At 45.4% G+C, this 20,272-nt stretch overlaps 1 long non-coding RNA gene across 2 annotated transcripts in view; it reads right to left on the reverse strand.

Annotated features, from left to right (window-relative positions):
• Nucleotides 1-20,272, reverse strand: part of LOC123001090 (uncharacterized) — a 299,959-nt gene that overhangs the window by 226,619 nt on the left and 53,068 nt on the right. For both annotated transcript variants that reach the window (XR_006409639.3, XR_006409640.3), the window contains exon 2: nucleotides 9,211-9,374. This is a non-coding gene — a long non-coding RNA (uncharacterized LOC123001090). The remainder of the gene's footprint in view (nucleotides 1-9,210; nucleotides 9,375-20,272) is intronic.

The following is a 20,272-nucleotide window of genomic DNA, read 5'->3' on the forward strand; positions in this document are numbered from 1 at the left end:
GCAATGTAGTCTACCCTCTCTCCTACCCAGTTTCTTTTCTTTTCTTTTTTTTAATGCTAATTACAAGGAGTAAACTTTTTGCAGGGTTGCTTAGCTCATATTGAGAATCAGACCCTATATGTGGTCCTCCGTGATGTGCTAAACTCATCTGCTTACGCCTTGGCATCCAGGAAAGATATACTGGGGCTAATAACTAGTAAACTCCCACTTTAGAAGGGCCTTTCCCGCCCCAGCCCCCACCCCTACTGCCACCATCTGTGTTTGTTCTTTTGCTATATAAGAACTCAAACTGGGTGGCAAGCATGTTATTTTTAAAAATCTTTTAGTGGCGTCTATACCCAGAACTGCCTCATCACAATTATCCTCACCAAACGAGGAAACTTCACATTGAGAATGGATATGGTGTTCAGCCAGCACCAAATGTCTCTCCTTCTGCCTTTTTGTCTTTCCGATCAATCAGAACATGTGAAAGTCCCAAATGAAGAGTAAACACACGGCCCAGGTTCCTTTCATCTCCTAACATATGTCATGAAGGGGGAAAGAAAAAGCCCTATTCCCAGCTTCAATCAGCCATTCGTTTTCTGCAACTTGAACCTTGAGCTGAAAGGAACGTGTGGGGGGCTGTGGGGGAGGGTTGAACGCGGGCCCACTCCTCGGAAGATAATAGGTATTCGCCGCATACCTGCATCTTGGAGTCATTATCTCCCCTGTGAGCACTTCTGTATTTATATATAATGAGATCATTACCAGGCAGCTATTCCAATTTTATTCAGACTTTAATATTTCTTGAAGAAAAAAAATAGCATACAAAAGGGTTTGTGATGCCAACTCAATCAGACGTGCTGTTGATGGAGAATTATTCAAGTGCAAGCCGGAACAGGAAAAAAAATAATTTCAGAGAGGTTTCTGTCAAAGTCGAGTTCTCCTGTGATGATGTTTCCAGTGAATGTGCCGAAGTGTCCAGAGGGGAGGAAGGAGAATAACAACTCACAGAAGAGGGGGTTCTGTGTAGGATTAACAGCGAGGCGTGTCGCCCCCTAACCAGCAGGGCAGGTAAGGCAGGGCCTCCTGGCAAGTCTGGGCCCCCACGCAGCTTTCCCCAGGTCATCAGACCAGGGAGGCAGCTTTACTTGCCTTCCCTTTGCCTCTGGTGGCACAAGCAGCAGTCTGGGGTTAGAAGTCAACCCTTTTGTGGGTGTTACTACCTCTTAGGGTGGAGCTCAGGTGGTTAGGCCAGGGAGGCAAGACAATTCCTTTCCCGTTTTCCCAATATGCAGCTTTCCGTGAAAGAAGGGAGTCTCTCTCACCATCCCTGTGGCCTCCGCCCAACAAAGACTATGGCAGGATTTTCTTTCCTTTTGTTCCCGTTCACACAAAATGCCTAGCAATTCAGTACGCCCGCCCGCTAATCAAGTATTCTGCCTGAGGTTTAATAAACCATACTCTTCCAGTTCTCGGTAAGTTAGGAAATCAAATGAAAGAAATTGAATACTAAGATCCAACAAAAAGGAATCTCTCTTCGATAATCCAGATGGCACCTCAGGATTATTCCAAACCTTAGGTGACAATTATGAAAGTTGTTTATCACTGGCCAGCACTTCTAGAAATACGCTCTGCTAATGTGAGCTCTCTGGATGTTTGAACTTGGGATAAACATGAATTTACTGTTCATTTCTAAGGCCTATAGTTTATCCTGAGATTACAAATCCAAGAAGAGGACCATCTTAGCTATTAGCTCTCAGTACTAACTGCAGATGGGAGCAAGCTGTTGGAACAGGAACGAAGGCTTGTCATCACAATAAATGTGACATTAAAGGATTCTGGGTCTTTTTTTTTTTTTTTATGGTGATTGTAAAGTGCTAATTATTTTTCCCCTAGCATTTCCTAACAAGGCAAACCAAAATAACATTATAAAAGAATTTACAAAATGTACCTGCTGTCCACTGAGCCCCCAAACGTGGCTCCAGCATGGCGTTGGTAGATTTCTTATTGAAATGGTCAGTAGTTAGTTCTGGTACAATTGTTAAGGCTATTTTATAGATCCTAGTCTTGGAATGTACTCAACATTTAGAAATCAGTTTGTAAGAGAAAGGAAGGGAGGGAGGGAGGATAGTGATCTCATGTCTCCATGAAATACAGCTAGCTCCACCACAATCTATATCGTACAGGCAAAGAAGGGCATCAAAAGAGCCCTAAAGACTCTCGAACTTAAGAGAGACTTAAACAAGAAAATGGGAACAATTTTCTCTCCCACTCCATAAATCCATAATAGTTAGTCATAGCAATTATTTCAAGATTAACTCCTTGCAAAGGGGAAGGATCTGCCCAAGTAAGAATTATTAAATTTCTTTCCATCACTTACCATTTTGTGTTAGCACGTTATGCGTGTGTGTGTGTGTGCACGCACGTATAGAGAGATTTTTCATTTACCATTAACACTGACTCTCCGGAGGAGAGTAACAACTCCTCCATCTGCCTCCCTTGTGTCTTTACCTACCCTCACAGCCTTAAAAGAAGGCAGACCGCTCTTGTTCTCAAAAACCTTCTGCCTCTCCAGCATCCTTAACCTAGCCTCCCCTGTCCCTTGCCTTCTGTCGTCCAATGTGCTTGCATTCCCCATCTGTGGACAGCCCTCCCAAGGCTGGCTCCCAGGAGATGTGCCTTCCAGCCCCTGCTCATCCACGTGTTCACTGTGACACCAGCAAGACTGCTAGGAGCATCATTGCTCTTCATGCTATGTTTCCATGACTCGGCCTTGCAAGTGCCTGCAAATTTGCTGTATTTCATCCTTTCTTCAACAGCCAAAATGTTCATTACTTCACAACCCATTCTCTCCATAAATATCTAAGATACAGCTTACACATCGACTGCACCACTGAAATTTCTCTCTAAGATCATAAAGCCCAACATTTTTGACAAAGTAAATTGTCTCTGTGGACCCTTAACCCTTTGGAGAGACTGGACATGACCAAGGACATCCTTCTTACAACTCTTCTCATTGAAGTCCCACAATAGCTGCTCCACTCTGCCTCACCTCTGTCTGGTCCTATCTATCTGCCACAGGGCACTTGGCTTTATTCATAGCTGGGCAGCCAGCCTATGGGGAGGGCTTCAGAGATGATGAGCTGTTGCTCTCCACCCCCCACTGTCCCCACGACCACCACGCACGGAGCACCACTCCACACCGAACACGGGATTTAACTCTGGGTTAAAGTACTATATCTCACAGAATCTTCTTTTTAAAAAGGAAATGCCTTTTAAAAGCTTGTACATTAATTCATCATCTATTAATACAAAATTAGTTTCATAGATAATTAAATGTTAGCTCAGAAATCAGAAAGTAGCACATGAAGAAATGGAATATAAAATGAGTTCATTTTGAAGGAATGTCATCTCTATTGTCTAGATAGAACAAAATAAAATCATGCCCGAGAAAATAAATATACTTTAATGCCCACTTTAATATACTATTCACATAATTAAAACAATATGAAAATTACCATAATTGACAACAGGCAAGGTAATATCCTACTAACGCTCCAGAACTGTGATTAAAAATGACAAATTTGATGCCCCCTCAGAGAGTTAAAGGTCTATAGTAAGGAGGATTCTGGGAAAGTTAATTATCAATATCTGTCTATGAAGCTTCTAAAATAGCATGATGATTTACTGTCGGAAATATGAGAGAGAACATTCCCCACCTACCAAACGTTGTGGCGCTATTTAACTGCTCTCCCGGACTCTAACCAGGGAAAATTGGTCACAGTTTCTGCTGAGACCACAAGGACCTGATCCTTTTCCCCATAACTAGCTTTCTCTGCACATGTGCTCTGTGGGGAACACTTAACCTTGTATCCTGCTGTCTTGGAGCCTCACCCGAATGATTAGCTCGCCGCCATTTAGACTGTTGCTGGCAATCAACATGCTTTGTATAAAGCAACTGTGTGTTTATCTATCAGAATTCACTCCTTAATTTTTGCAGCTGCCCAAGATGCTTCTTTCCTGCAGTCCCCGAACCTAGATCAGTGGGTAGGAAATAAGTTGTCTCGATACCATGTGTGAAAGTGGTCAAGCTTAAAGTTCTCTTTTCTCTCTCTGCAAAATGAACTCTGGTACCAGATTAATAGGATTACACCTCCGCTCTGGAGCAAAGTGCCACCTTTAATCATTTCCAGAAGTGGGCCATCCGACCTTCCGCCTGGTAGGTTCATGAACAACAGGAAAAAGATCAGCAGGCAGTGTCAAAGGCCAAAAATATCTTGTCTCTGAAGACCTTCTTCTAGCAAAGGGTCTTAGGAATCAAAGCAAGGGCATAGCTGCCTAGTATTCCACAAACAGGGGAGTTGAAAACCACCAGCATCTGTAATAAGGAGGCCGTGGAAATCACGCCAATATCAGAAGCACACAGGATTTGCAAGTGATATCCATTACCCTGAATGCTGGCATCATGAAATGAGATTCAAGGACAGCATAGGAACTGGGTCTGACTGTGAGCAGACTCGGATTCTTTGCCTCTTGATGTTCCTGACGGGCCATGTCTTGAGGGAGAAAGCACGCTGTGGTCAGTGGGCAAAAAAGAGACTCTCTTGCCCTGTTATTAGTGAATTCTACCATGAACCAGGTCTGAAGATAGGAGGCATGTGCCAAAGGTGACTTATTTAGCTCTTCTTTCCATGAACAAAGACACCCGCCCTCTTTACTTATATCAACAGGGTTCCTTCCAGAAGCCACAGAGCAGGAGTTCTTAATTGCACTGTATCAGGGGTTGGCATAGTTAAGTGGTTGCAACAAAGTGCTCACGGCATGCAACACCTGATATTAACTTATTTACCCTTTCTAGAAAAAGTCTGCTGATTTTTGCCTTATATCCTCTAGGACAAAGTTTAATTATAATAATGGCCAATGTTTATCAAACTTTTCAATATTCAGTACACTACTAAACACATTACATGAATTACATCATTAAATTGCCATAACAGCTGTATGAAGTAGATATTTTTGTTTTCCCCATTTTAAAAGTGAAGGATCCAGGGCGCCTGGGTGGCTCCATCGGTTGAGTGTCCGACTCTTGATTTCGGCTCAGGTCATGATCTCAGGGCTGTGAGTTCAAGTCCCCCATCAGGCGACACGCTTGGCATAGAGCCTGCTTGGGATTCTCTCTCCCTCACCCACTGCCCCTCCCACCCCCCCCTCAAAAAAAGTGAAGGATCCAGAACAAATTAGTCTCTAGGACTAGGAAGTGGGGGAGGCAGGATTCAAAGTCTGACCCCACTAACCCACTCTTTCAACCGGTAAACAATATTTCCTCTAATATAATGATAATAATAGCTACCATTTGCCAAGTGTTTACACACTAGCCTTTGCATATATTATCTCTAAAGCTCACCACTGCCTCCGTTTGTACTTTCCAAAGATCAAGAGACAGGAACCCAGATTGCTTAAATAATTTACCCAAGATTGAACAGCTAAGAGGAGAAGATCCCAGGTTCAAACTCAGACACCACCGTTCTTTCTTTACATATGTCACCTCATAGGAGAAAGACAGCCTTTAGGAGACAGTGTAATCAGCATAAGAAAGACTCAATTTTTTTTTCTAATTTTCCATTCTGTCTAGAAAGACTACGGGCCATCACAATCAGGTACTAACCCTCACTTAGTCATTCATTAACTCTCTGTGGCATTTGGCACAGCATTTAACCCTTTCAGATCTCAGTTTCCTTGTTGACAAAAAGAGGGAGGCCAGGTTGGATGCTCTCTGAGATCTCCCAGCTCAAACACTCTCTAGCTCCCCATTCCGTCCCTTCACAGACTTATGTGGTCATTTTTGCTCTGTGTGTATGTGTGTGGTCCTGGTAATTGCAAACTCTCAGAAAGAAGAAGCAGTCAATTTTCTGATTTAAAACTCCTCCCATGGGATAATCTCTCATTATGGACTCTACTTGCCTTCCATTCAAGAGACAGTCTGAACTCAAGTCAACTCCTATAGTCACTTCTCATTATAGGATGACTCATGAAAACAGCTGCTTCCCCTTAGAACATCAAGAGGACACTGGACACTAGGCATTCTTGCTCCTTTTTGTTTCATTTTGTTGTCTTTGATTTGGGGTATTTTGGCCAACTTACTAAACAGCCAGTAAGATCTAATTCCTGAGACCCAGATGGGTCAAGTGCAGTCAATGTACCTTAACTATTACGTGATTTGGTAGAGGTGATTGTTTTCCTTTATTATAATATTTTAAATCACTACCATCCTTCTGGTAAATTAAAATAGTAAGGCTTATGGCTGTTCACAATGTACAACTTTTCCAATGAGCTGTTTTATCTGTATCTCCTTTCCTACTCCTATTATCTTTCTCTGTAGATGATCAAACATTAAGAACCACCCAAGTCACCAGATAGTTGCCTTCATCAGGTTAAAAATGGCTTCCCAAGCAGAGACGGAATTCTAAACAGTGCCATTGTCGAGTCTCTCAAATGGCAGCTCTTCTCAGCCTGGATTCCCTTCACTTTGACTGACGGGCGAAACTGGTGTAAGGAAATACTTCTACTGAGTTTACTTCTTTAAGCAACTTGGCTTAAAAAAAAAAAAGGCCATCTTGCCAGTGATCCCTTTAAGCCTTTTTAATTGCAAAATTCTTTTTTATGGTGTTGCTGACCTAGCCTTAGCAGAGTTCATTTCAGAAATGTGCTGAAGTGGGTACCAGCACTGACAACTAAGGCTGAGAAATGTTTTAAGTATCACGACTCTACATTTTTCTCCTGTCTGTGAGGTTCAGGGATTCATCCTGTCTGAATCATGCCTGCCCTTCGTTTATGCATGAATAAGATATTTTAGACACTGAGGACACAGCGTAGACACCAGCCCTTCCTGGAAAAATAAGACCTAGACCTCAAATCAGGGTGAGTATACAGATTGTCCCCAGTGCCAACTAATTTCCAAATGTGAATACAGAAACATTGGTTAGTGGCCTCCTCCGGTTCTCCTATTGGCCCCCTAACCTTTAGCAAGACAAAAATGTCACATATCCTAAAATTAACAGCACATTTTGCTTTTCAGTTGATCAGATCAGCTGAGAATGAGGTCAGTCTCTTACCTCCTCCAGATAAGAGGTTGTCATTGTTTGAGTACATTTAACAACACCACAGACATTGGGCCTCAGAAAATATCTGATAACTTAGAAGCTCAGAATATGGATCAAAAATAAGCCTGCAAAAAGTCATTGAGCTTCATCTAATTCTTGGAAGGGCCACACCTAAAGCATCCTGTAGCACTTAGGAAAAGCTCTTCTTTGCTCACGCAGCTGCTAGATGCCCATTTCCTGGGTACCTGCTATCTAACGAGACCCTGTTCTAGGCACTGGGTATGCTCCGAACACAAGAGACAAAGCCCATATTATATCTTACATTCTAATAAAGGAGACAGGCAATAAGCAGATAAACAAAAAAATGTATGGTAGCAGTTAGTGCTATTTTGAAGATATAACAGGATAATATGCGACAGAAGGATGAAACTCCTTTTGAATAGTCAAGATTCTCTGAGGAGTTGACATTTAAGTAGAAACCAGAATAAAATGATGACACCCTGTGAAGATGTTGGCCAGGGGAAGAACATTCCAGGCACAAGGAATACCTAGTAAAAAGGCCCTAAGAAGGTAACTAGAAGTGTTTAAGACATAGCAAGGCAGGGTAAGGGAGAAGAAAACTATGAGAAAAGGTCAGGAGGGGGGCAGAGGCCAGAACTCATGAGGTCCTGAAGACTCCATTGGAGAGCTCCATGTTGGCCTAGTAATAATGAAAGCTAGTAGAAGTTTATAACAAAGGGAGCTTTGAGACCCAATTGTTGTTGTTGTTTTCTGGTTTTTGTTTTTTAAGAGTACCCTAGCTTCTGTGAGGGGAATGGATTTTGGAAGCAAAAATGGAAGCAGAGAAGCCACTTAGGCAATCGCAGTGGTCCAGGTGAGAGACGATAGAGGCTTTCACTGGGTAGCAATTAGTGGAGATGGAGAGAAGTGGGAAGTTTGGAAAAATGCTTTGGAGATAGAATGCCGGGATTTGCTGACAGACCTGCTGTGCAAAATGTGGGAGTCAAAAATGACTCTCTGGGTTTTGCCTAGCTCGTCCACTCTGACCCTGTCCACTACTTTGGCATCTGAGATTGGGATGTTCCAGCCAAATGGCTCCAGAGGCATGACCGATCGCACTGTAAGTTTGAAATGTACCAGAGGAAACTGGTATATTTTATAAACTGTCATCAGAGAAATCATCACTGTTCTGACTCACTCCTAGAGAGCAATTCTGTGCCTTGAGAGCCTCTGAGCATGCCTGTATGAGAGTAGTATTCTTAACTTGAGCAGAAAGAGTGCATTTCCTCATTATGTCCCTGTAGCCGGGAGGCACACGAAATAGAGAGTGGGCTTGGGATTCTGTGCTTTGTTAAAGTGAAGGGACAATCAGCATCAGGAACATTAGCCATGGCAGTACACGGGATTGCGCAACGATGTATGAAAAGAAGAACCACTCATCTGAATTGAATTTTCAGCTGGAGCCTAAGAGGCCAAATTTAATCATCCACCCAAAATTATCACACAAGTCAATACTTCCTCCCTTCTCCTTGCAAAGGGAAAGAGACTGATTCTTTATTTTTCCGTCAAGCAGGTGGCCTTGAGGCAGCTAACCAGCTGGCTGAAATCTAAATACCTTCGCCAAGACAAAAGCCAGTAGCATGATTGATGATCTTCTTGTCGTAGGAGAAGAGAACCCTCCCCCAGCCAATCAGCATGCAGAACTGCTATCAGATCATCAAGGAACAAAACTAGACTTACAGCTGATAAGAAAGCACCCAAGTCCCAGGCCTCGACTGGCTGGGGCTCCGGCTCCCAGCTCAATTCCACTTAGGACATTGATTTCTAACAAGGTTCAGTTAGTTCCTTAGTCGGTAAGCCCTAACTTGCTTTTTTCAGACCCTGACTAGGTATCTACACTACCAGTCAATCATTTCAATACATCTGCCTTAGAGTTGGAATTGGTCTGCCCCTAGAGGGAAGACGCCTTCCCCAAACCTCTTGGAAGGACAGATGTCTGAACGGCATATGGAGTCTCCCGCCTATGTCGTCTAGGGGTGAAAAAATGCCTTGTGTGCCTCCCACTTAACTGGGAGCCCACAATTAAGATCCTATTTGACCATAGTTTCTCGTCTTGCATCCCACGCACCTGGAAAGCTGGAAGCAGGGTGATCCAGCTAAGGCGTCAGAGCTGATTTCTTTGCACCGGAAACCAGCAGGTGAGGGTAAGGCCAGGCCCAACCCTGTGAGATGGGTTTCCTGCCTCTGTGCTGAAATTCTCCTGGACAGCTACAGTATCTTCTGATCTCAAACCTAGGAGGAATATGAAAATTGAGATTAACAGATTTTAATAAGCAGATGACCAAAGGTTTCAAATTCCACTTGCTCCTGGACACTTACCAAGCTTATCAGTACCTCATATTCCTCATTGGTAAGACAGAAAAGAAGAGTCACCAGATAAAACACTAGACAGAGGAACGTAAAGCAGGGGAATTAATCTCCTGAATGGAAATCTCATGTGAGGGTCAGAATAACTCCTTCTGAAACATTATAACAGTGTCCCTTATTCCTGTAAAACCAAAAGATGCCACGCACTCTTCAGGAATCTTTTTTCCTTCTTTGTGATTGCCAGTGTCACGGTTTGTCGTGTTCGCTACTAGCCTTGATAGTTGAGCTTAAGAAAAAGGCCCTCCTAGAAAGAAGCTGTCACAGAGGCAAGAGAAGCCAAACACCCATTACCCTAAAATCTCCTTCCACGAGCTCGAGGTGAAAGGCAAGGTCTTTCTCTTAGGGACCCTGGCACATAAATCTTTCCTCTGTCAGCTCCAGAAGGTGATCTGCCTCCTAAAAACTGAACATCGGACTTGTCAAAAATTGTTCCTTACTGATCAGACAGAGACAGCATATGGAAGTTAGAGGGATAGTTGCTGAACCATCTCCCTTATTTCAAGGAGAAGCTGAGATTCTTCTAATGGCACCTCCCCCATGAAGCTTTCGATACAGGTTGTGCGAGGGGGGAGGCCGTGCTGCGTCAGAGGCCAGAGCAGCTCCAGCCTGGAAATACAAGCCTGATTATCGAAGGTAAGAATTCCAGCAATCAAGCAGTGGGAGCCGGGGGGAGGCCAGGGAAGCCAGGGGACAGCTCAGCTCCCCTCCCCACCACCGGGATTGGTGATGAAGTCACAGGAGTCCCATAGCTGCTCTGTTCTATCTCTATTCTCTCCTCCTATGCTCTTGGGCAAAAGCACAAATATATCTTGTGAGAACCTTCACGGCACTGGCAGAGGACGAATGCTATTTTCGAAGGAATCAAAAGAGCCTCAGCACAGACCTAAGGTCCCTGCAGAGTCTGCTTCCCAGACCCCTGCTCCTCGGGGGGCTGCCCCCCAGCACAGCAGCAGGGCTGTCGAGTTCTATAGACAGCACGGCCTGGTGCTACTCGGTGGCTGCTTTCAGTGTCGCCTCCCTCACAGTGACCAAAACTCAGTTACACTTCTATTGACGGGGGGGGGGGGGGGGGGTAGAGGAAAGCCTTTCTGTTGTTCTTTTGCTCATTAATGGCATCCTTTATATTTGAGTGGGGTTTTTTAATGGTAAGGAGAGAAAGAAATAGAGGAAAGAGAGAAGGAATGAAAAGAGAAGAAGGGAAGGGAGGAAGGGAGGATGGGAGAGATGTTAGAGAACATTTTCAAAATCAAAAAAAGTACCAACGAGCATGTCGCTGTGGCTTCAAGCCCAGTGCTCTCATAGGCGCCGCACGGGGCGGGGGGGGTCTGGATCATAGAGGGGTCACAGCAGTGGCACCCAGGGAGGGGGAGACAATTAGCTATCAGAATTGCCTGAGCAGCTTTGCCAGAGTATCCTTCTCCTCCTTCCTTTAGAGATTCTGAGGTTGGTCTCCAACTAACAATTTGGAAAGATGTCCAAGATGTGTTAAGGAAAAAACACAAGATGCAAAAGAGTCCATTTAGTAAGATCCCATTTCTGTAAATAATACAGCCATAATGACAAGTCACATTTGCACATATCATTACATATCATTACATGCCTAGAATAGTATGGAAGCACATACAGCAAACGTAAATAGTGGTTTTCTCTAAGGGATGGTGTTATGAAGGGCTTTCTGTCTTGAAGTATAATATGGGAATATTTCAAATTATTAATCAGTATGTTTAGTCCCTGAACTAGACTCACCAAAACCCTTCACGGGTGCCCTGGCATGAGTCACCCACAACGGAACAAGAAAAATGTTGCCAATACTCGACTTTTAAGAAAAAAACGTTTTTGTTTTCTGCTCTAAATCTAGGGCAGGAAGATTCTGCCATATACTAACAGAGCAAAGCTTTAAGACTGAGCGAGGCTGGGAGACAAGACCCCATGGGCTGGCAAGAAGACATGCAGGGGCACCACCAGGGACAGGAGAGGGTGACAAGGAGAAGTCGTGAGCCCCCTGGAGGAAAGTCTGGCCAGCTGCAGGGAGCTGCAGGGAGCTGAGAGTGGCCAGGTTCCTTGGTGAGGACCGCCCATGGCTAAGGGTAGCTTGCCACCTGGTGATGTTCATCTTGGAATGACACGTGGACCCAACACTGCCCTGTGCCTGCTTCCCACCCCCCTCCAGTGGAAAACTCCCAGGATCTAGTTCAACAACACTAAATATTCATGACCTGTCATCTTGCCCCAAATCAGATGAACCATGAGCAACAGAGAGTGATTACAGGGTAAGTAAAGCTTTGCTAAGGACTAGATGAACAAATCTGAAATCACTGCTGGGACGGCAATGGAAACATATCAGCCCTGATGTACGAACATTTCATAATGTTTCCCTTTTTTGCTGCATGTGTGTACTACTTGGTGATGAGAGACAAGCTTTAGGGGCACCTGGCTGGCTCAGTCAGAAGAGTGTGCCACTCTTGATCTCGGGACTGTAAATTCAAGCACCGCATTAGGAACAGAGATTACTTAAAATCTTTAGAGCACCACGGTGGCTCAGATGGTTAAGTCCAACTCTTGATTTCGGCTCAGGTCGTGATCCCAGGGTTGGGGGATCGAGCCCCGTGTCGGGCTCTGTGCTCTGCGTGGAGTCTGCTTAAGATTCTCCCTCTCTGGGGCCCTGGGTGGCACAGCGGTTAAGCGTCTGCCTTTGTCTCAGGGCGTGATCCCGGCCTTGTGGGATCGAGCCCCACATCAGGCTCCTCCGCTATGAGCCTGCTTCTTCCTCTCCCACTCCCCCTGCTTGTGTTCCCTCTCTCGCTGGCTGTCTCTGTCTCTGTCGAATAAAATAAAATCTTTAAAAAAAAAAAAAAAAGATTCTCCCTCTCCCTCTACCCCTCCCCCTATGCTCACTCGCTCTCTCTCAAAAAAATGAAAATAAAATCTTTAAAAAAGATAGAGACTTTTTTTAAGATTTATTTAGAGAGAGAGGGAGAGAGAGAAAGCATGTGAGTGTGCATGTCCATGGACGGAAGAGGGAGAGGGAGAGGGAGAGGGAGAGGGAGAGGGAGAGGGAGAGGGAGAGAGAGAGAGAGAGAGAGAGAGAGAGAATCTCAAGCAGACTCCCCACTGAGGCAGGAGCCCAACCTGGAGCTTGATCTCAAGACCCATGAGATTATGACCCGAGCGAAAACCAAGAGCCCGACACTCAACCGACTGAGCAGCCCAGGTGCCCCAAAAAGAAACACATTTTAAAAGAACCCAAAATGGGGGCGCCTGGGTGGCTCAGTCATTAAGCATCTGCCTTCGGCTCAGGGCGTGATCCCAGGGTCCTGGGATCGAGCCCCACATCGGGCTCCTCCCCTGGGAGCCTGCTGCTTCCTCTCCCACTGCCCCTGCTTGTGTTCCCTCTCTCACTGGCTGTCTCTGTCAAATAAATAAATAAGATCTTTTAAAAAAAGAAAAGAAATAAAAAAAAAAATAAAAGAACCCAATATGATTCATCATTCACTACTTACCAAATCTAAACTCCACATTGACTCTTTGGACCTTTCTTCTGTAAACTTTCTGTCAGACCAATTCAGTGTCTAATTCATGCCCTGATGATGCCTTTCCCCCATTCACAGGTACATAAGTGCACGTGTGCATGCGTGTGCCCCGTGACCCCTTCTCTCCATTGCATGCCCAGGCTCTCGGCCTGGGTACCCTCTTCCTTCCATCCCTCTCGTTCCTTTAGTTACTGAATGCTGACTGAACTTCTCTTTGGCTTTTGAAAGCAACCACACTGCTTCACAGTTACTTGATCTACCACTGCTTGTCCTCACACAGCCTGAACTGGGGATGTCTCCTCAGCCACAACGGCTAGTTTTCACTCCACGGTCATAGCACACACTTCAGCACTGTCCACCACCTCTGAGAAATTAGCTGCTCTTCTACCAAATGTGATCACTCACTACCAAGCCTAGAATCTACACATTGTTTCCAGAAAGGACATTTTTAGACCGGAATGGGTTTTTAATACTTCCTGGTAGTAGTTGTAATAAGACTCCATTATCAGATTAACAGACAATGGTGAGACTCATAAGTGACACGTGCACAGAAATTTAGAGTTGACAGAGATCTCTTCACATTTGGTTTTCTTACAGAATCTCCTTCAGTCCTCAAGGAATGGGATATTAGAATGGGACTCTGACTCCATCTCAACTGAGGTGCCGAAAAAATGGTAACTGCTCTCAAGAGGATTGGGACACACCACTCCCAGCAGATTCATAGAGATGGTTCCAGAACCCCTTCCACAACTCTTGGTCCCTGTATTCATAGGGGTATGAAAAGAGGGCAGAGAGGTACAAGAACTTTTAGGAGGTGTTTTGATGAGAATCTCCATAAAGATATCTTCACACAGAGCTGTGCTGCTCTGAGTCCCCAATAAAACACCGTGTGGAACAGGCGGGGTGCTACCCAGAGCGGTAGGAAGACTTCAAGGGAGCACACTGAGCAAGTGTTCTAGGTAGCTAGCTCCTCACATTCTGACCAGAGGGAGGAACTCTCAGAAGAGAGAGCAGTTGAAATGTGAAATCCCAGTAGATCCGCCCTGTATTCAGGTTGCTTCATGAGTCTGACAGCCAAATGAAGGTGGAAAGGAAGAGAATTTGGCTGGAGAAGGAGCTGCAGGCCAGTTCTGGCTCCCTCCCTGCTGGGTCAGGGGCTTCAGCAGCTGGGGAGACAGGAGACATTTCTAGGCCTGCTACGGGCACATCCCAACCTCTGCGGCCCGATTGTTGGGCAGCAGGTAGTACTTTCTCCAGACTTGACCCACGTGTGGTTCCACACCATTGAATGGGGATGCAGCCAAGGAGACAAAGCCGTTCCCCATATGAAGACCAGGGACCATGATTTATCTCATCTTGATTGATACCTATCTCCTTGCCTAGAGGAAGAGGGGAGGGGAGGGGAAGGGAGGGAGGGAAGAAGGGGAGGGCATTGCTGGTAAAAAGTCTCTATAATTATCAAAGACAAAGGCAAAGCCATCTGCTTCCTATATTATTCTATTTCTGGAGGTGAAGTTTGACCAAAAAAAGCATGTCAATGAAAGCTCTCACCTCATTGAGAGCTTCTGCATTATTTATCTTAGGGTCTAAATATGAATGTGTGCAGGGCCCCTGGGTGGTGGTTGGTTAAGTGTCCAACTCTCAGTTTCAGCTCAGGTCATGATCTCAGGGTTCTGAGATCGGTCTCTGCGCTCAGCGTGGAGTCTGCCCAGGACTGTCTCTCCCTCTGCCCCCCCAAATAAATAATAGATCTTTAAAAATAAATAAACATGAATGTGTGCCTTATTAAACACCGGCATCACTTTTGCAAATGACCACATGGGTCTGGACTAAATATGGGATGACTATTTAGCATAATGGAAACCAGTAAGACACCATTATACTCAGGGTGATGGGGGAGGGGGAATGTTGACAGACTGAGTGTCTCTAACTCCTGACACACAGTAATAAAAACAACAAGCCTGTTAAAAAGAACTGTGCCACATTCAACTTTGGGAATCTCGATTTGATTTCTTTGAAACGCAGCAGGGTTCGTCCCCATATTGGTAATGAGAATGTGCTGATTTTTATCCTACTTTTTCCAGTCATAAGCTTGCAAGGTTTCTAGGTAAATCCCTACCTCTGGAAGGGTCAATCTGATACAGGCAGGTCTCAGAATGTGACCCCTACAAATACAGAAACTAACCTGCTCTCTCCATGCCGAGCCCGCAGCCGGGCCTGCACGCCATTCTTCCATGGCGCAAGTAGATTGGCAACTCACCATGTGCCAAACGTGACGCCAGGAGCTGGCCATAAAAGAGCAAAAAAGACACACAAGGCATCTGCCCTCCTAGTGTAGTTCCAGAAAATTAATTTGGAGAATTAGCTGGAGATCTATGACAGGTAAGAGATTTCAAAGGAATTGTAACTTAACATCAAATTAAGTTTAGGTGTGTGGGTTTTTTGGGTTTGAGGGTTTTTTTAGTTACCCGTACATTTTGCACATGGTAAACAATCAGCATACAAAGAGTTCATCAGTAAGGGACCAAAAGGTGCATCATAAGCTGGAAATTCCAACCGTTTTTGTTACACGGCACTGCTAAGAATTGATATGAAGAATAAATCAAGATGGAGGTGAATGTGTGCGGTGTTTTTATGTGGATTCTGTTGCCAGTTCTCACCTGGCCATTGCTGTCCAATGTTCTAGGATTCCTTTTACCCAGGGAACATGGAAGACTGTGGGAACATAAGCGTCAGGGCGACAAAGAATTGTATTTCTGACCACCAATATTTTGTTCTTAAACTCACTCTCCAATAGGAATTTTTTAAATGGAAGAAATTAGTCTCTGCTTTTCCCTTAACTCCCCTTCCAAAGTGAGGGAGATTTTCTGTAAACTTGTCTCTGTAACCTACAGATTCTGTCTCAGTGGATCAATGAGAAAATGTTTTTGACAAGTCAAATGTTCATTTTTTTTTTAGGGGAAAAATAACCCTCTCTATCTAGGCTGCCAAGACACATTGTGGCTCACGTGTCCTCCGTCCCTCAAGCTATCAATCCGTATTTCACTTGTAGACATTGCCCAGACGTCTTGGTCAGTGCACATTAAAGGCTTAGTTTGCTGGCTTCTTAGGAAAGAGATTTAACATTAGCTCATGTTAGATGTTAAGGAACATCCTTCTCCACTGAAAGAGAAATTTTCTTTCTCAGGGAGAAAAAAAATACAACATGTAGTCACTAGGATGCATTATGAACCTGTTATTGCGTGTGGGATTTATGATCAAGGTCTCTCTCTTCTACAAGGATTCTTCAGCTAAAGGCGGAATTACAGATTTAGGGTGACACACACACACACACACACACACACACGCACGCACGCACGCAAACGTGTGAATCTTTCACAGACCTTTGGCCCCATCTAGTGGCCATATGCTGTTAGGTCTCACAATTGTTTTCCTTGGATTTTGAGAATGAGCGGCTCTGGCCGTGAAAGCTCAAGAGCTCCCGTTCTAAACAGGTTTGGCAGAGGACAGAGTTGGCCCGCACAGCGACAGTTGTGCCTCAGAACCCTGTGCTGGGCCCATGGCATTTCCTCACGGCTTCCCAGAGACAGAGCTGCAGCCGATCGCATGGCATTCTGAAAGGAGCCATGTTCAAACCCATTTGTAAAGTGCTTTTGCTGTGTCTGCTTCGTCACCTGCTTGAAGCACGCTGTCTGGAACACACGGGTGGGGATGGGGAGTGTGCGTGTGTGCGTGTGTGTGTGTGTGTGTGTTGTGGGGAAGCAGCATGAAAACGCTCAGGGCTTGTGCGGAGCTCCGCGGTGCCAACTGGCATCGGGAAAGGACATATGCGAAATCACACTCCACATGGCCTCTAAATTTAGATAAGCTGTCAATATCCGTACTAGAGAGGCCTTCTTTCTCCTTGCTCTGCTTGAAAGGCTTAGAAACAGAAGCCAAGTTCAGCCCATGGAAAGCGCGGGCAGTTAACGGCACTGTCCAGAAGGATGTCAAATCACAGCTCACACTAATGACTGAGCTCAACGGAGAGGCCAGCGGCCTCACGGAAGCCGTGACTCGGGGTCAGCCCCCTCCCCTTGTGCAACCCTGAACCTGCCCAAAGGACGCAAAGGCGAAACGGTCAGAGGCCTGGAGAACCGGTCCTCCTCCTTCCCAGTTCCTTCTGCTCACTCCACCCCTCAGGTGCCGCTACTTGGCTGATCAATTTTAAGAGTCAATGTCAATAGAAGTTGATTGTACAGGGACACCCAGATCCTATTTTCTCCAGCAAGTTTGTATTCCGGGAGGAGACGTGGCGGAGATGAAGAGGGGACTTCGTCAGCACTGCAGGGCTGCTAGGCCTGTGGGGAAAAGCTTCAGCAACCCAAGTGCCTTGCAGAAGGTCTCAAGAACAGACTGGTGGCCGAGGAGGACCCTGAGGTGACAACCGGCACCTCCGCTCACGTCAACCCTGGCTGATCATAAATCTAGTAATCATTGCTCTATTTTTTTCCCCTGCCCTATTTATCTTTATTGCCCTATTTTTAAAATTATTTTTAAATTATTGTTGCCTGTCAGCAGGGAATTTAAAAGTAAAATGTGGGTAGGACAGAAATTCACTTTTTAGATTCCCTTGTCTATTTAATTCCCAAGTAAAAAATGTGTGCCTTACCATCAAAAAGATATTAGTTACCTCATTAACCCCCATGCTATAAAACGGAGCTATTAATAGTATCTGCCCCATTGGGTTACCGTGAGAATTAAGTGTGTTAATACATGTCTGAGACTTGTAACAGTACCTGTGCTCTCAATAAATGTCAGCTGTAGTTACTTAACCCCAGCACGCCAAATGAGCGGGGCCAGGGGGCTAAGACAGACTATTTGCTCTTCAAAAATTCTTTTTGTAGGTTGCATGACTACATTTTTAGGAAATGCACGTCTTCCTTCCAAGACCTCGAGCTCCTTAAGGAGGAGGAAGCATTAAGAGATGTTCCATGGGATTCGGCAGCCTCCAAATTCCATCCACACCTCAGGAGACCAGGAGACCCTGAATGGGAAGATGTGGCCTCTGCTACGCCCACAGGCGCCTGGGGATGCCTCCTTGACGATCACACAAAACAGCTCCGGGACGCTTCAGAGGAGAGGGCCCCACTGTCAGCAGCTCTGATCACCTGTCTTGGAATTTCTGAAAACCCTTAGGAAGCATTATAGATGTATGCTTCAACTTTCGGGGCAGACTTGGAATTTTAATTCAATGAAACTATCTGAACAGTCCACTCAGGAGAAAGATTGACATACCGCGGGTGGGGAAAAACTGCTTCATTATTCATCCTTACTGGGAAGACAAGTAATTTCAGCCTGACGAGACAAAAATGAGAAGAGGCAGACAGAGCGAGCAAGTGAGAAAATGAGACAGACAGGCCGACGGAGGGGTGGATGAACTGACGGACAGATGGACAGATGCAGACATAGACACATACATACATAGAATGATTGATGGATACAGGTGCGTGCGTACATACACGGACTGAGAGAGACATACATATAGGTACATAGATCCACAGGCTACTAAGGAGAAAGGTACAATGAGAGACACGCTCCACAGCCTTTTTGTTCCTCACCCCAGAAACACAAAGGCACCCTAGATTCCAGCCTGTACATCATCTCTTAAAAAGCTCATTCAGAAGTTCGCTCATGATCCTGTCCTTATCCCAGAGCTCTCGGGAAACCTTGCCATTAACTCTCACAATTGCTGCACCTGCTTATTCACTCCTGGGAAAATGTCAAGATCTTTTTCCTTTTGTGGAACGGAGGCTACAGTGAAGGCACTTTTCTTTTTCTGAGACTTTTTCAGATGGGGTGGTTTTTTTTTTTTTTCTGCTACGATTCCTAAGATTTTCTTTTAGACTGCGATGGAAAGCACAAAGAGGCATTCAGCTCAGCCTGCAGATTGCTAGAAAACCCTTCACATCCCTCGGAAATTAGAGAGGCAGCCGCACTCATCAGCAATAGTGTATAAATTTGGAAGGAGTGATTTTATAGAATCAGACCATTTTAGAATGAGGAGAAACATTAGTCCACCCTCTTCATCTCAGAGATGAGGGGACTGAGGTACTTAGGATCTAATCTTCAACTACTCAGTGCCTCGTTTTTCTCATCTGTGAAGCAGGAGAATGATGGCACGGTGGCTAAATTAACCACAAGGATATTCAGGACTGAGCTGTCGAAGAGCGCGTGCTGCCTCCTCCACGCTGCTGAGCAGAAGCAAACCTACACTTGCAGCCCCGGAGCCCAGGCCCCAGGCCTCCTTCACCCCAGATTCACAGAAGGAAATCCAGGTAGACGGCCCGGCTAGTCCCAGGCTGCCCGGCAATTACAATTCTGAGTGTTATTTACTCACCAGCCACATTAAGCACACACCTGTGGTGGGGAATATTTAATGCATCTGTTTGGGAAGCAGCTTTGCCAAAATTGTGCAAAAACGCATGCGAGGAAATTATCTCTTAGTCCCTCGGTGGGTATTATGTCTTTTATTGTCTCTGTATTTGGAAGTATTTTCTTTTTTAAAGATGCAATTTTAAAAGACTGCTCCATCGAGGGCATGGGGAAGAGGGGAGCAGGGAGAGAAGAACACAGAGGGGAAACAACAGAAGGGGGACCCCCGCCCACAGGAACCTGAGCTGGGGGGATCTCAAACAGTCCACAGCTGCCCACACGGAGCCCCGGGAACCAGACACCCGTCTGGAGAGAACAGGAACTGGATGTGAAGAGAAACCCCTGGGAGCTCTGTCAAGAGGGGAGGCCCATCGGCTTCAAGTGATAGGAAAAGATGCTGACATTTGACCCACAGAGAATCCACTTAAGGACTGGCCAGTGAGGAGCAACGGACAGACAAAACAGAGCAGAGAACAGGCAGAGCAGAACAGTCCTGCAGAAGGGAGTCGGACTTCCAGGGTTGAGAGTCTTCCCCAAAGGTTAACAAGGAAATCGTAAGGAGCTTTATAGGTTTCAATTTAGGAAAGTTGGACTTCTCCAGAGGAGAGAGGAAAATGATGGTTATCTGGACTAGAACCAACAAGACCACAGGAGGGAGGAAGGCAGGCAGGCATCTGGAAACAGGACAGAAAGGTGGCCTGCAAAGTAGCACGTGCTCCTCTCCACCCATCCCCAAAAGCCATGTCCGCATGGATGAATCAAGGTTAAAAAATATGAATTGGGGAGCCCCTGGGTGACTCCATCAGTTAAGCGTCTGCC

Source organism: Ursus arctos, unplaced genomic scaffold (genome assembly GCF_023065955.2).
Source record: "Ursus arctos isolate Adak ecotype North America unplaced genomic scaffold, UrsArc2.0 scaffold_11, whole genome shotgun sequence".
In the NCBI taxonomy this organism is placed as follows: domain Eukaryota; kingdom Metazoa; phylum Chordata; class Mammalia; order Carnivora; family Ursidae; genus Ursus; species Ursus arctos.